Genomic DNA, 17,671 nt, shown 5'->3' with positions numbered 1-17,671 from the left:
CCCTTGATGCAAATCATTCTTGGTTGTTTTTTCCATCTCTGAACGTGTGACCAGACTTTAAACATGCCTCAGCAGCCACCACGACACTTCTCCTGCAGAATTTCACCTGAGATGATGAGGATGGTGATGGAAAAGTGGAGGATGTGCATCATTAACATTTTGCCAGTTCGGGTTTTGACATTCAAGCTGATGCAGGAGACGTTAAATAGAGATTTAGATGCAGCTTTTAGGGAAACTAAATGTCAGTGACTCCCATCAGGAGCTGATGAGAGAAGATGTAGGTCTGAGCTAAAGGGAAAGAAACACCACGGTCTCCTAAACAGCTGAACTCTTGAGGTGCCTCTTTCTAAATGCTGAAAAAACACACCTTAGCCTCCACCATTTACCATATGCTCCGGGGTTGAGCGGTTCACAAGGCTGCTGTGGAATAGCAAGTGATGTCTTGCTGCATTTGTAATACCCAAGAGTCACGGCGGCAGCAGAGCTTCAAACAAGATGTTGTAAAGGGTGGATGCAAAAAAAAAACAACAAAAAAACAACTGTTTCCTGACACAGAGGTGCTGAGCATCTCCACACGAGTGCAGCCAGGGTGAAAAACCAAAGTCAGAGGTGGGTAATTGACATTAATCCTGCAGTGCTTATTTTTTCCATCCTGATGAACATGGGTAACTCAAAAGTGAGCATGGGTCGCTGCCAGCTCCCTCCACTGTCTTCATCTTTGATATTTCTTTACAGCAGCTTTATATTGGTTCTCCTGTGTGCTGGATGATTATCTATGAGAGGAGCACTTCAGCGTTACAGGGTAACATCACCTACAACTGAGAGACAGATAACCTCACTTCAGTGCTTTGCAAATGTTTTCCCAGTGATTCATGTCTTCAGAATAATTCTCTATTGATTGTTCCGGGCTTTTGGTCAGGCTAACCAAGCACGCTGAAGCTGGTGACAATATGTCTAATGGCCGCGGGTAATGAACTGGTGGACATGGAGATGGAGCATCAGTGGACACTAGCATCTAATTAGACAGTCTTATTAATTCCGGAGTTACTGAGGTAAAAAAAACACTGGAAATTTAAACTGAGAAATACAGAAAATTCCTCCGCTGACTGACAGATTTGCCAACACTGCTCAGTGTTTCTTCTGAATAACTGAAAGGGGCTCATCTCAGTCTTTGTGTGCCCCTGTGACCCAGTGCTCCACATCACTGAAACATGAGCCCACTCCTCTCAAGTTATCCATAGCTGCATAAACTACTGTTTCTGAAAGGCAGAGCCTGGTGTGGTGGTGCACTACAGATCCTCTGCTGTTGTTTTGTTGTAATTGAGACTTAATCTGAACGGCAATCAAGAGTAGGCCTGTCCTGTTTGCTCTGTTATAGAGTGTGTGATGTGATCTTTCTCATGTGAAACGCAGGAGAAGAAAAACCAGCCATCATGGTAGAGTCAGCCTGGTACTGGGACTGGTTTTAAAATAATACATCATAAGTATTATAATCACAAGCTATGCATACATAATGCTCAGCTTTGGAGGAGACTTGAGACAGCAACAGTTTAGCCAGCTCTGGGCTCTCATTTGATTGAGTTCATAAGAAGAGAGACGTGTAGGCGACTTCTCCCGCACTTAATTTAAGCTGAGTGTCTGTGCCTTTAAAAAGATTTACGGTGTGTTTGTTCACACAAAACAAATTAAAAAGGAGGTGGCTCTCCAGTGGAGAAAAAGTCTCCTCATGTCTTCAGTGTTTTGTTCTTGGATTTTATTTACAGTGAATGGGATGTGTTGAAAGCTTCAGATCAAAATGTGCCAGCAGTTTTGTTCCTCCATTAGCTTGAAATAAAATTGAACAAAATGGCAAAGATGTGTGATGATTCTTTCACTTTTTTTTTGTCCCATCTTTTTTCCTGAATTTGCGTTGTAGAAATAAACACGTTGCAGTTTTGCATTAAAGTTTTGTTGATAATGACTTAAGCAGAAACCAGCAAATAAGTGGTTACTTTCTTACTTAAAAGAAAATCATGCTATGTCAAATTTTCAATTAGTGGGTTTTCAGCCTGAAAAACCAGCCCTGCTTTAAAACAAATTTCTGTGACACAGTGAAATATGATCCCGACAGGCCTGTTTGAGTAATAGATCTATGAGTCAGAAAGGCTTATCAAAACACTGCACAGTGGTTTTTAACACTGAGATATTATTTTACTGCAATGAAAAGTTTTCACAGAGGCATCTACTTTAGATTTCATCAGGACAGTCGCAAGGTAAACATCAGAAATACACAGCTCACATTATACAGTTAACTACCAGGAATGTGCGCTTTGTAACTGTGCAACAACCTAACTAGGATAAACTGTGAGTTAAAGGCATGATAAGCAACATAAATAACACCCACAGATTTTGTTCGTTTTCAAACTTGTAGTCTTCAGCCCCAGCTGACTCTGGTGACTTTACATGGTGACATTCATTGGACTTCACACAGCTCCCTCTGGAGACACAAAAGGCTTTACAACTTCTTTTTCACATATGCAGTGGTACAAGCCAACAGCTGGAAACACACTTTGATGTATAAAATAGGAGGAGTTCCCCTTTAAACATAAATGCGGTGCCTTCACATGCATGTAAATCAGTCACAGGTTGTAAAAGCTTGTGTTTAGATTAGATTTAGATTTAAGCTCATTTGCGGTTCACACATCACACATGTGGAAGATAAACTTGTGCTCCATAAGATAAGAGTATGAAACATCTATATTATATATTTATGAACCAAATGTCATGCAAACAGTGGGATACGACCTCCATAAAGTCCATAAGATCCATGAGCTCAAAGTCACAGCAACTATAAAGTGCATGAAGCCCACCAGGGTCTGTATACAAATCAAACAGACAGCCTGGGACGTAACGCACAGTAGCTGTTCAAAATTGATTTCTAGAAGACAAGTGTTTATTGGATTATTAGAAAGAAACGAACATGAGGTCAAATCTGTTTTGCATAGAGATTATTGATGTGTCCACTGGAGGAAAATCAATGGGGAGCGTGATCTTTGCTTACTGTACACAGGAATATGATCAATCAGTGGAAGGGCATTACGAAAGCCACTGCATACACAGACATGTGTAAACATCATGGTACTACATATAAAGAAATATCCAGTCGTAATATAACATTAATTTATAGACTGTGCAGTGTATGATTCATATAGTCTGTCCACATATTTCTCATGTCTCTCTTGTCTTCCAAGCAGGGACTGATGGGCTCCCAGCCTTCTGCTGTCAAATGACACCACAGATCAGATTTTAACCAAACTTCAGGGAATAATCTGAATCCAGAATTACACACACACGATCTGATAATCAGATCCTCAAAATTACACTGATTGGCCACAGGCTGTGCTGTTTGTATGGAGATGTACTCATTTGCAAGTGGCCTTGACGGAAATGCATAATTCATGAAGCATGTTTACTGTTGTCTTGTTTTCTGTTTGTTCTGGATACTTTTGTTTTTTGATCCAAAAAACAAAAAAAACAGAAATGTAATTAGATTTCTCCTTTTTGAAACATAAACTAATTAGATGAGTAGATGCAGCATGAGCAGGAGCCAGTCCTCTACTTCAACTCTACCTCCTAACCTGTCTCTGTTTACTCTGATCCTCCATGTTTGATGTCCACACAGCTCCACGCAGATTACACCGCGCAGACAAATTGTGTGCCTCCCAGACATCAGCCAAAAGGACATTTGACCTCGATATGAGGTTGCAGCAACCTTTTGGGTCGCGTGTTGTTGTCTGCTTCGCCGCTCCTTCGAGAAGACTTGGTCCAATTACAAGCCTCGAAGCCACTGTCCTCCGGGGAGGATGCTATCATTCTACAGCTGAAGTACAAACACTTCATCGCCATAGCAACTGCCCCCTTGACTCCCCCACCCACACACCCACCCACCCTCACACACGCATACACACACACAGTAGGAGGAGGTACACTGTTAACTGTAACTCCAGGGAATTTTATGTTCTGCATCTTTTGCCAATAGTTTTCAATATATTAAACGATCTATTGATAATTAACCATGACAATTTCTTACAAGTGATTGGTTCCAGTTTTTAATTGGTTGGTGAGAGTGAACCAGGTGGGAATTTCCTTTTGAACTCTAGAGAATTGAGACATTAATGAAAAAAATGGAGGCAAAGCTTGAATTGACTAATGAATGTGGAGGAGAAAGTATGGTGTTGCACAATATCCTATAATCAAATTTCCACGTGGACATATTAGTTTATTTTGACTCAACTCAATGTTATTTTGCTCCTGGAAATAATCACTAATGCACCAATTGTGTGATAATCCAGAGCTGAAAATTGTTTCAAAGAGAGTCAGTATTTCCTCCGGTTTGAGTAAAGTCTGCTAAGAACTTTCAGAAAATGACTTAGACTATATATTTGTCTCCACTAGGATCTTGTGGGATTGGGCCTGAAAGTCAGAAACAGGCAGACTAACAAATCTAAAAATGTAAAGCAACACACCCTAGTCTACGTAGATTGAATTTCCATGTATGAAATATATGTACATATAGTACACATAAAGTACGTATGTGAAAATTACATTTGAGCCCCCTTAAATTTTATATATTGACATATATCTTTAGCCAATACAAATACATATGTTTATGTATGTATGCTTATAATGTAGACATATGTTATATAAATATATATCCGAAAGCCGGTCAATATGTATTGATATTATATACATGGTCCAAAAGTCTGATTTTAATATTCATAGCATACATATACAAATTTCTAATATGGGTCTTCTGTATGTATGTCATAAAATATAATATAAATATAAATATTTTCATATAGCCCAAGGATATGCGATAATAATTGACATATATGGTAACATCACTCTTGATATAGGGATGTATATGTCATATATTACATTTCTGTAACGGTATTCTTGTCTGAAATAGACAGACGGTCAAGATGGTCAACAAATTCATGAATGAAAGGGTAACTGAGGGATGATTGTGTAGACCTACTCCAAATCAGGGTAACTTTATTTATATATCATAAATCTCAAGTTTGTTTCAGGTCTTTTCCGTCTGTAGTGTAACACATGGATCCTTATAGCCTACCAAGTAAAGCTCTGCGAAATCTCTTAACTTTCCTGCTCATGCCAGAAAGTGACACATCAAAATTCACCCGTGTGTCCTCAAGACAAAGGTGGTGCTGGAGGCTCGGTGGCAGGTCTGTTTACAGGGTTAGCTGGTGAACTACTTTAGCTCACAGGCTAACCATTAACAGATTGCTAGCAAAGCAGGAAAATGCTAGCGCTAGTCGGCAACAATAGCTCTGCTAATTTTGTTGAGTAAAGAACTATCTGCTAGCTAGCTAACTGTTAGCTAACAAGTAGTTCCTTTCAGTTAGCTTAGTTGCTAAAATAACAGTGCAGTTTATTCAAGATACATATTTGTACCACTACTTCCTGTCTCATAACACAGGAGTAGCTTATATACCAGAAGAGGAGGGTTGAATAGAAGTAGGAACGCTGTTACTAAGTTACAATCACGCTCTCCATTTTGGATGCTCGCTCCTCCTCACTTTAAATTTAAGTGTCCAGGTTTCACTTAAGTTGAACTGTACACATAAAATATGCCTGGATTTATTTTCACAAATGTAAGAATTTAATGTTATGAAATTTTGCCTTTTAAAATACATGATTGCAGAAACATCAGGATTAGCATCAGAGGGGGTCCCTATTTCAGGATGGAGAAAAATGCTCATGAAGAATTACTGTATGGAGACAGAATTACAATATCCAACCAAGAACTACAAAGTAGTAATGCAATGCAAAGTTCTAGGAACTTTAAGTGTAATGACTTGGAGGTTTTCAAGAAAAGTGCTTCAAATGTCCTCTTCACTTTCAGTCAGCCAAAAAAGCCTACAACAGCGGGTCATCCACCTGAGCTTTTTCAGTCCTTCCTCATGCTTTGATGACCTTGGCTGAGAGTTGCATAAGGCACAGAGCCTTGATGTTCCCAGTAGCTACAGGGAGGAAGAAATGCCTCTGTGAAAAGACACATAACTTCTGTTGAGTGCATGTAAATGTTGACTTGCATTCATGGATTAGGCTGTGAGGAGACATTTGAGCGTTCCACCTGCAGACTTTCTTGTGGATTTGTCTGATTTTACAGGTCATGCTCCAGATGTTAAGAAATCAAGTAGTATCAATATTTTCCTACGTAAAGGCTGCCATAGTTGCTACACTGTCCCCGTACAGAATAAACACAGGACTGAGGGTCTTCTCCGGTGGTTAGCTTTGTTTCTCTGCTCCATCTGTTTCACTCGGAGGGTGTAAACACAGCAACGCTGCCACGCTGTTGCTGGAGTCAGGAGTGAGTCAGTGCCTCAAGATTGCACTTTATTGGTGTGAAATCACTCGTCTCTCGCTCACACTCCCTTTCTCTCTCTCTGTCTTCTCCTGTCTTCTTCCCTTTCTCTCGTTCATACACGTACACCGACATATTACCAAGCGGCCGCAGAAAATAACGCACACACACACACACAAGCGCACACACTTGTAAACCCTCAGAGCTTGTAAACACTCTTCTGTCTCACTGCCTTTCCTCTACCTCGCTCCTTCTGTCTTTCTGCTCTTTGTCTCATTTGACAACCTGTTTTCTCTCTGTCTCGCTCTCCCTCTCTCACTCCCTCATCTCTCCGGTGCCCAGCAGATGCCTGCTGTGCTGCCATGCCTAACTGCCTTATGATCTCAAATGGGTATGCATCCAAACGGGTAGCACGGCACCTGCTGTGGGTGCCGAGAGGGAAGAGGTTGTCTGCTGACTGTGTGTGTAGTTCTACCTATCCATTTCCAAGTCAAGTGCAGGGCCTACTGTATATCTATCTTGGATGCAGGGAAAAAAATACTTTCCTGAGACAATTAATCAGCCTCCCGTAAACCACTATGTCCATAAAACTATTAAATATAACTTGAGATAAGCCACAAAACATTAGAAATGCAAGATAAATTTGCCTAAAGCCAGATTATTTGTCCTTTATTTAACTCAGTGTAGTAGAGTTATTATGAAGTCTGAATACACATATTCTTCAGCAGCTTCACCTTCACCCATCAGCTCAAGACGCAAGTACCCTGGTGTCTGCCATGAAATGTGACTTCACACTAAGCCTGAGGAGATTCCATCACAATAGAGGCACCGTCCTTCTAAAGGCTAAAATAAGAGTTTCTTTTTTTTTTTTTTTTGTATTATCGCAGTGATCTACCTGAAGTCCAGCTAGATTTAAGATTGTACTGATGTAAATATGTCATTTTGCAGTCAGTTTTGTGCTTAACTAATTCAACAAAGTAAAACAAAAAAGTTTTCTACTTGCATATTTGTTCTGAGAGGCAAAGCTATCTAATTGAATCCGCTGTGTTTCAACCCTCCTCAAAAAACAGATTAAATATCATGTGGATGCCTATGGAACTAAGCAGGAACACGTAGTCCGAAAAGACATTTCACTCTGGAGGAGATTGATGTTCTGATTCTGGTTATTACAGCTGTACATACATAACTGAGCTGGAGCAGAGATGCACAGCAGTCACAGCTCGGGATGTTTTGATAAGGATGGATGCATTAGCTGTGGTCAGGATTAAACTTGTGACCCTGTTGTTAGCAGACAGTCTTTCTGGACCAACAACCCAGTAGAGAACAGTGATCTTAGAGGGGTTTGTGCATATACCAGTAGCTATTAGAAGGCTGTGTATTTGGATTTGCATGTTTGAATCACAGTTATGTCATCCTCTCTCCTGCAGGAAAACTGCTTTGTACATTATTACTTGACTGGTTTGAACTGAATTGAGCAGAATTGATTTGGAACTGAGTCAAGTGTATAAATGGTGTTTGAAAAATGCAGCTTGTGGACATTTAGCTGCATTTGGCATGTTATATGTATGAGGCTAACCTTATGTAACATGGTTGCTAAAGATCAGACTGGGAAAATGTAGTTTATTGGCCATGGGTTTTTATTGTATTGTAATTTCATCATGATTGACTTTGCTGGTCAATGCAGTTGGATGGATGCGTTCGCTAAAGCCGAGAGCATACTGGTCCCCCCCGTGAGAAAGCTGAACATATGAAAAGCTGCCTATGCTCTGAAACAGGGCATCAAAAGTGTTGCAAAAACACTTCTGAAAAAAACACGTTTTCAAAGCCAGAGCTGAATGTTTGTGGCTGCACAATGATGAGCTCCAAATGTCTTTTCTCAGATCATGACACACACTTAGAAGCATCTCTGGGAGAGTTATATCTCCCTCATCACCAGCTTCTAATTGGCTGTGCTTTTATAAAATGTGTGCCCCCAAGACTGAAGCATCAGACGCATCTCCGCCGTGTTTCTTTTCGTGCCACAATAAAAAGATGAGATCAGCTTGAATGCATCAACAGCGCATTGTCAGGTGATGCTCTGGGACTCAATCAGGATGTTTACTCCATACCTTGATGTAAACCTGGAAAAAAGGGCAGCATTTTCCCTGAAACACAATCAAAGAAGAATAAAGAACGCCACAAAATGAAAATGCAGTAAACTCTTTCACAGTAGACAGAGAATGATGTATTATTTTTGTGGTCTCTTTGTGTCTAGTTTTGGCTTTCAGTAAATACTCATAATGATAATTTAGACAGGTTTGTACCTGTGAATGTTCACCTGTCATCTTAGCTTAGATTAGCAAAGGTCTGTTATAAATTAGCTAAAGCTAAAATATGCATGCTTTGATTTCCCTATTGCGTAGTGTTTCCAGGACCCGTCAGTGCCAGTGCAGGAAGCAGTGTGCTCTTGTGCTGCAATGTGAAAGGTAAAGGGCTCAGTATGCTTCAAACAAACTAGTGTCATCTAAAGAATGTTTATTCCTGTTCAGTATGGCCACATGGTAAAATGGGACAAATAGCCTCCCATGATGCAAAGGGGCTGGATGTAATGAATGGTATGATTGGAAATAGTGTTGCACTCTTTTTCACAGTCTTTCCTCATAAGGTATTTGTAGTGTTGCACATGAAAAGTGACAGAAAAGACGATTAAAGTGAGGGAAGTTCAAACCCTGCTTACTTTCTGACCTTCCCACATCTCACCAGTTGTTGTGGTGTTGGACGCAGCCCCCACTGCCACCTCCAGTGTCAGGAAGATGTGAGGGGAGGAGATTTCAGATGCTGTATAACAGTCGGTAGATAAGCACTTTGTTTTCAGTATTCTGAAGCCACATATTTTCTCACAGTGTATCTTGCTATGATGCTCAACATCTTCCTTTGAGCTTCAGTTGAACAGACGTGTCGCATACATTTGAGCATCAATCAGGATTTAGCAACTTTTGAAATAAAATGTGGTGACAGTTGGATTGTGGGTTTGCTCATATTGCCAGGGCAGTGTCAATCAAAGCTGGTTAAACCACACCTACACAGTCCTGAGGTTAGTGAAATTAAGCCATGAATACAGATATACTTAAGATTTCAGCTACTTCAAGGGTGTTGGGTTGAGGGTGGTGTTAGATTTCATATCCTGTTGAAGACCATCATTGAAAGTTCAATTTTTCTTTTTAGCTGTAACCGCAATGTTTCTTTCTTTGTAGAGTTTCAGTTGACAAAACCTAACCAACCATAGTCATAGTTAATTTGCTATAACCATGATCAGACCATGATCACCAAATGCAGATAGTGTAGTGGATAAATCATATTATAAACTGTGGTTTTGAATGAAAAAAGTCTCTGCACCTAACCTTGGGTTTCACAGAATCGTCTATCTTTCAATATGGAATAAGCCAATGCAGGATTGTGTTGTTCCACTGCTGCTGCAATCTAAAATAGATATCGACAGCTGATGCGGGTGTATAAGAAGTAATGCATACAGGGCCTGAGAGAAGACTTCCAACAAATAAAAGTTCAATCTTACAAATATTAATGTCCTGATTGTTGCTGCAAAGATGCGACCTCATTGGTAGTCACGTCTTACTCATGTCCAACCAATGTAGTTCCACAGTAATGCACTAAAGTTGGAAACAACAAACAACAGGCAGGTCGAAACCACTGAATTTTCTCTGCTAAAATATATAAAACTGAACATGACAGGTATGAGATACCGTATGACTCCACAGCCTCTACTGTATTCCTCAACTGAAGTAAACATGCTCTCTTAAAGTAACAGTACCTAATTACCAAAAAAAAAGAGAAAAGAATGAAATAACCTATCCTACATATCAAATATAACCTAAAGTCAAACTTAATTTAAAAAAAAACCCAAAAACATACTTATCCATTATGATGAGTTTACTTTTAATATTCTAAAATCCAAAATGTATAAAGCTATATTATAAGAAAACTATGAGAAAACTAACCAACCTCATACAGTGCTCTAGTTTTTATGGTCTAGTAGTTAAAATGTGTAGGAGTGCCTATTTATCACCTCCAATCTTTTGAAATCTAAAGAAGTCAGAGTATAAAGCCAAGGGTTGCAGCACCAGTGCTCTGGCAGCTCCCAGTATTTTCCTGTCCTTCTCCTCTCAGCCCTTTGCCTGTACCTCTATTTGTCACGGCTTTATCTCCTGGCAGCTGCCCTTTCACTCTCACCCTCCCATTCATCAAGTCTCCCTCCTCCAGGTTCCTCTAAAACTTCATCACACCTCTCTCATCCACTCTTTCTTTGTGTCCCTCTCGCTTGTATTCGGACTCCCTCTCACATTCACTGTGACTCCTATGCCACCCCGAGAGCGGTGGCACAGAAAAGGCCAGCTATCCGACTTAAAGACCCCGGAGTCCCCAGTGTCCCAGGGATTAGACCTCATTTGCATAAATCTGCATAACCTCGTTAAGGCAGTTGGAGATGCTGTACACACTGTAGCACTGAGGCACTCCAGAGCGAAGCAGCCCATTAAGGATTGCAGTGATTATGGGATTATCACTCTTAGCGACTGTTGGGTGATTGGACCGGTGTGTACTCTCTGAAAAGTGCCACGTCGTATGACTGAGTCCCAAGATGTGTGGGAGGAGGGAGTCAAGGCTTTGAGTCAGGTGACCTTCAGATCGCATTTGCAGGGGATTTGTTCCTGACTGTGTTTTTATTTCTATTAAAATTATTTCAAGTTTGACCTACATTAGAGATACAGTGGATGTGTTTAACAATGGATTAGGACTACAAGCATGGTGGCTCATTTGTTCAAATTAAAGCTGCTCTGTCAGCATTTACTCAAAAGATTTCTCCCACTTCCTGCTTTGCTCTAAAATGCAATACAGAAGGTAGGGCTCTCAGGTGAGTTGTAGTTTCAAATGTAACCAAAATGCCAAAATTGCCAGATGGCAGATACAAATTAGCTTTAATAAGATTTCTACCAGGCCACATTAAGGATTACAGAGAAGGGTTTGCAATTCAAAAAACATAGAGTAAAATCACTAGAAATGGAGAAGTGGTGAAATAATCCAAGACAATTATCTGTGGCACAAAACAGGAGCTGGTGCCTCACAAGACAGAAACAGTAAAAAGCTAAAATACAAGTTTTAGTTTAGCTGGATAAAGATAATCATCAGAACAATCTAGCAACAATAAAAAAAGAGTTTGCAACTTCACCTTTCAGCCAAACAATGACCCAAACCCCACAGCCAAGACAACACAGGACAGCACAAGTCTCCAGTGTCCCGGCCACATCCCAGACTTAAACCTCACAGAACATCTGTAAAGATTCCAGAAGATGAAACAGATGTTTCCCATCCAATTTGATGGAGCTTGAGAAGAATGGGATAAACTAAAAAACCCCAGTGGACTCAAAGCTGTAATTGCTGAATGTTGTTGTCAATAAGAGATTTTTGTTTTTTAAGTAATTTGCAAAAAGTTCTAAAAACCAGTTTTCACTGTGTCATTATGGGCTATTGAATGTGGATTGACAGGCAAAATGGCAATTTTATCCATTTAAATTGAAATCTGCAACACAATAAAGTCTGCAAAAAGTGAAGGAGTCTGAATACTCTCTGAAGCCACTAAATGTGTTGTGTATCTCCTATAAAATGGGCTGACACAGAGAAAACTATCTGCCAGCAGGTTTTCTGTTCAGCAAATAAATGAAAGTTTATTGACGGATATTTATTATTTATACACTGAGTTTAGAAACTGGTCCAAATACAACACTAGGTTTACTAAAATAAATGCTTGGGCTGTCAAAACATGACAGGACCCCCCATCCTCCTGTCAGCTGTCTCACACTGATGACATCAGCACTTCCCCAGCAGTGTACACTTCTGTTTTGCCAACACAATGTTCGGCCAGCATCTCTAATGGGATGAAAATACGAGTAAATTTTGGAAAGACATATTGTGCTGTAACAGCACTTTCATTCTGGGGAAATACTGTAATGTTTTTGCCAAGCCCAGCACACCAGATGAGAGCTCGATGTAATTATTTTTCTGGCACTGCGAGATAGCTGGGAGCAGGTTTTGACTGAGAGAGTAATCAGACGCAGAGAGGAATGTGTCCCACCTGTGAGCTGACAGCTGGACGCTGGTTTGGTTTACAGCAACAGTACTGTGTGATGCATAATATCACTGACACATGGCTTATATAGCAATATAGGTATTAGTAAACAGAAATTCACAGAGGAATTTTACTGGGTCCCTCTGAAGCATTTTCAACTCCAGCAATCTTCCACATCTATTTTCCCCCCTTATAGCAACAAAGAAGTAAGAATGACTTGCATGCAGTGTGCCAATGTGCAATCGCCAATGTAATTACAACTTTTATTCATTTTATTTCTATTATACCAAAGGCTTTACTTTTAAATGATGACTCATCACTTTCTCTCAGAGATATTCTAGTTTTAGTTCTGATAGCTATGAGAAAATACTAGCATTGACTGGAAACTCCCATTTACAGCTGCAGCCTTTTCACCAGTTGTGTGGATGTGCACGGTTCCATTCATACTACCCTTGGGGTAACTGATGCTGCATACATGCATATTTCCTGCTCCGTACTCCGTTCTTGTTGGTGGCAGTGACGCACCACAACCACTGTTTCAATCAGGAGAGACTGTTGGGGGCTCTATGAAGTATAGGAAACCCTTCAGGGTCTAGACACTGGTGGTGGTGGGAAGAAGACAACACTGCAGATCTGGATGTGATGAGGAGTGGACTCTGATGAGCTCGACCTGGTACTGGATATGAAGACTGGAGGTGAATGGCATTTAGGAGCAAGTCACACTGAAATGACAGCTGACAGCAGAAGACAGGAGAACATATTTAAAGTTTGACAGCGATAACGTGATTGAGATCGCTGTTTGAGATTGTGACAAAGTATGATTGGTTACTGAAAACAACTGAGGTCACAGAGAAGGGAGGAGAAGAGAGAATGGAAAGATGGACTCCCTGTTTGAATTTATGTTTTTCTTCATATAAAAATCAAACGAAGAAGAGGAGAACAAGAGGAAAGTCAAATGAGAAAATACAATGTGGGACCTTTTAAAGAGAATAGGAGAACGGGGCCATTTAGCTATTTGTGTTGTTTCAAATAAGAATCATATAAATGTAGGTTAACACCAGATCTCATGACACAACCTCTCTTCAAAACAAAAATCTGTTTTGTTGGAGTATGAGTCTGAGATCTGGAGTATGTGCACTTCCTAAACATACAGTCAATGCAGTCACAAATTTTGGGGTGCACGTAGATGTCTGAATCGGGATCCATGCGAACCCTCGTAGACATGGGCAGATGACAACATTTACACAGCCCAGAGCAGAAAGTATCAATTGGCCTTTATTCATAATCATGATTTCTCTGAAACCCTCTATGGCTTGGTGCCAGAGAAATACAACTGCTGTCTAAGTCCAAACAGAAATCTAATATATGACATATATATCCCTATATCAAGAGTGGTGTAGCCATATATGTCATTTATATTACCATCATCTTCTGCATATATGAAGCTACAAGTATATCTATAGTAAAATGTGCATATGTTCATATATTAAAAAAATAATTTTTATATGGTACATATAAACATAAAACATGCTGTGACCATACATGTTAACGATATTTAATTTATATAGGCAAGTTTATGAAAACAACATAGACAAAAATTCTATATGTTTTTCTTATTAATTTCTCATTTATTTTAAGCATGTTTCTTCCTGTTCTGGGAAAGTGGTCTCAGATTTCTGGACCCTATTGTACTGTAATATCAACATGTATTGACAGGCTTTAGAATGGATATATATTTACATAACATATGTCTACAATATAAGCATGCATACATAAATGTACCTATTTGTATGGGCTAGATGTATATGTCAATATATGAAAATTGTTCCAACTTCTAAAACATTTCATATCTAATTTTTAGATATGTGCTTTTATATATCTATAGCAATTCAGGATATGTACATATCTTACTTTTGCACATGGGACACAGTGCAAAAAGGTGAAGAAATTACTTAAATTATGTTTTACATCAGAAAAGCATTGATATAGCAAACAGATAAAAATGTCTGTGAAAGTTCATTCTTGACCTTCAGAATAGTTCTTTGAAGCTATAATATTCACCGCTCTACCCAAGGTCCCGTTACTATTTCTGCAGCTTGCAACCACATCTCATGGTCTGCATCAGAAAATGGAGTTTCCAGTGCGTATTCTGGGCCAGTGGGTACAAAGAATGGGTAATGAGAATCCCACTCTGATTTAAGACCAGGATAGACGCTACTTAGACATCAGGGATTACCAGAGCCGTCCCAGTGAGGCTCCCTTACGTGGCTGGACTGTCGGCACATCTAACCAGTGTTGAGTCATAAGGAGATAGCAAACTTCCAACACCTTTACATTTTTGCAGGTACACTCTAAAGACAGGTACACCCACAAAATGCCCAACATCCTGCTTTTCTTATTCAATAAATATGATTCATAGTTTGTTTTGGAGTTTCAAACTGAACAATGTTATGTGTCCTAATGGTGGTAAACAAGTGGAGCTTATCCACACCAGTGTACAACGAGGTCTGGCCAAAGATGGAAAACATCACTTGAACATGAGTCAGCCAGAGCTGCTGTAAACTGTAGCTCACTGCGACAATGCATCCATATCATGTACATACCATTTACTAAGAATTCAGTATCTGTAGACTGATTGATTTGTTATTACTACACAACTCTGACTATAAACCGTATTGATGATGTTTCTGGACGCTGATGAGCTGCCTGGTATAAGAGGCTCTGCATATAAATGGTTTTGCATTTAGTCTGAATTTATTGTCAGTGTCATCTCTCTGTGTTAGAAAATTTAGCATGTGTCAAATCTTCAGTTTCCATGGCAATTGCACAGTTAAAAATGGGTAGAGACAAAAAAATTTTCCTCAGCCTCTCCCTGTGCTTGTTCCGTCTACACCAGTAAACCAACCTATCACATGCTTCTTTCTCTCCTCCTTCTTCTTCTCTTTCTCTCATACTCTTCTCTTTTTCATCCCCTCTTCCCGTTTATTTCTCCATTCATTTCTCTCTCTCTCTCCTTTGTCCTTCATCTCACTCTCTCTCCTTTTATCTCTCTGTCTCTGTAGCTAGCAGGCACAGAGCTGATATGTTGACTTGTGCTTCTAACACATGGGCTTCCCTCCTTATCCGCCTACGCAGTATACTCAGGGAGATTCCAAGCACATGCACACACTCACAGTTACACACTTGCCGACACATACACACACACAAACACACCACTTGCACACACACAGACTGGCAGACTGCAAAGCCCCAAGGTCTGGTCTTAGTGAATTATTCAGTCTGCGTTGGTGGGTTTATGAGAACGTGTATGTGCATCTAAGATCTTGTGTGCGTGTGTGTGTGTGTGTGTGTGTGTGCGCATTTGTTTGTGTGCATGTCTCATCAATCTTGTGTGTGTGTGTGTTAGTGGGAATATGAAATGGTGTTTTCCTCTTGAGCAGTAGCAGCTTGTCTTTAATCAGCCCCTCCATCAACTCGCTCCCTTCAGAAGCTCATTAGAGGGAAATTGCAGGGAGAAGAAAGCAAGGAGTGGTCAGCGATGTCACCAAAACCAAAGACAGATAGAGGATTCATCTTTGATGCCTCATCCCTCTTTGTTATTACAGGGGTGGGGGCTCCACATCCTCCACCCTTCCAGTATCCCAAGGTATTGTGGTTACATTGGACCATTTCACACCTCACAATTTACCTCCAGTGTCAATATTCAAGTGGCAGTACAAGAAGCATGTGCCCTTTATGTAGAGAGGAGGAGGTGAGGGTGTGGAGATCTGGAGGATGGACAGGGAGACTTTCATACATGAGAATGGAATTTGCACCTTGTGCTTTGTTAACTGTAACCACCATCTTTCTCTAATCATAAAAATACCACAGTTGCAATATTCACATATAGCTGAAAGAAGAAAAAAAAAATCAAGATATTTCCACCTGTTTTTGATCTAAAATTTTTTTTTTTTTAAATTTCACTCAAGTATCATTTCCTTGATTATGGTGCATTAACAAGCCTTATTCTGTCTTCTGTCTATTCTGTCTTGCTTGAATTGTTTGCCACTTGTTTTCTTGGGAACATGAAGCACTGGGAACACTGGTATGGAGGCCCAAAGTATTCAAAAAAATAAAAATCTCTGAGATTATTAACTGTTCATGGTTCATGGACTCAGGATTCAATAATATTACATGATATTGAGCTTATTTGAAAGATGTTATGTCATAATTATAATCTCATATTTATATTATTTTGTATGCATTTATTCATATAATGAATGTTATAAAGTCTTAATTTATTTAATTAATGCTGACCACTTTGGATCTCCATACACTTTTTTAATTATCTACACATGCTGTTTTTCCTTTTCACCCTACTGTACCTTGTGAGTTAGATACCAGCATAGAGACCTGCAGGTTACTGATAGAGGGCCACAAAACTCCAGAAAGCTCAATATCTCTGCCTGTGAACTGACATTATGAAGCACCTTTGAGAGAAGTGTGCAGCAAGTGAAGAAGAAATATACTTCACTTGCCTTGAATAGCAAGTGAGCACATCGCCTGCTGGTTCTGAATATTGCCATCTCTTGCATTTCCCTTTTCTGAAGGCCTGCAATGTAATAATACAGTACCTGACCCCCTCCCTGGCAGAAGAATACCATCTTCCTCTCATGTCCAGCTGTGGCGTAAACACTGAGGTGCACCAACTCTGCTGGGTTTCAAACACTCCCTCTCTCACCTGTTGCTTTATTTGTCTGTCCCTCCCTTTTTACATCAATACGTGGCTATCTAAACTACACACTACCACGCTCTTTTAACGTCTTGTCTTCAGATCTTTAGATTAGTGACATCTTTTATAATGCTGGTTTTGCCTCTTCTGTAATTGTCCTGTTTTATACCCCCGACTCTCTCTCATCTTGTGGTTTTGTTTTGGTTGGTTGTCATTCAGAATGCACCATGTTTATGTATTTCTTTTTATCTCATCTTTATATATTTATATGTGTGTATGTGTGTCTGTCTGAAGAGCAGTTACATTTATCCAAACATGCATCATCATTCACTGTAAATTCTCATGCACTTCAAACGAAGCAGGCTTTAAAAGTCTTTAAAAAAAAACAAAAAAACATCTACTTGTGTCTTTTGGCCATTATCAGTGACTAAAAAGCACTTATTCAAAGGCTGGAAAATGAAATGTACAACATATG

At 39.8% G+C, this 17,671-nt stretch overlaps 1 protein-coding gene across 2 annotated transcripts in view; it reads left to right on the top strand.

The window, feature by feature from the left end:
• kcnh2b (potassium voltage-gated channel, subfamily H (eag-related), member 2b) overlaps window positions 1–17,671 on the top strand; it is a 238,297-nt gene that overhangs the window by 2,617 nt on the left and 218,009 nt on the right. The gene's annotated exons all lie outside the window — the stretch shown is intronic.

The sequence above is a fragment of the Trachinotus anak genome, unplaced genomic scaffold (assembly GCF_046630095.1).
Source record: "Trachinotus anak isolate AG129_WGS33_773 ecotype Australia unplaced genomic scaffold, CSIRO_AGI_Tana_v1 ptg000009l, whole genome shotgun sequence".
Classification (NCBI taxonomy): domain Eukaryota; kingdom Metazoa; phylum Chordata; class Actinopteri; order Carangiformes; family Carangidae; genus Trachinotus; species Trachinotus anak.
Note: the sequence above shows the minus strand (reverse complement) of the source record. Positions and strands in the feature narration are given on the sequence as shown.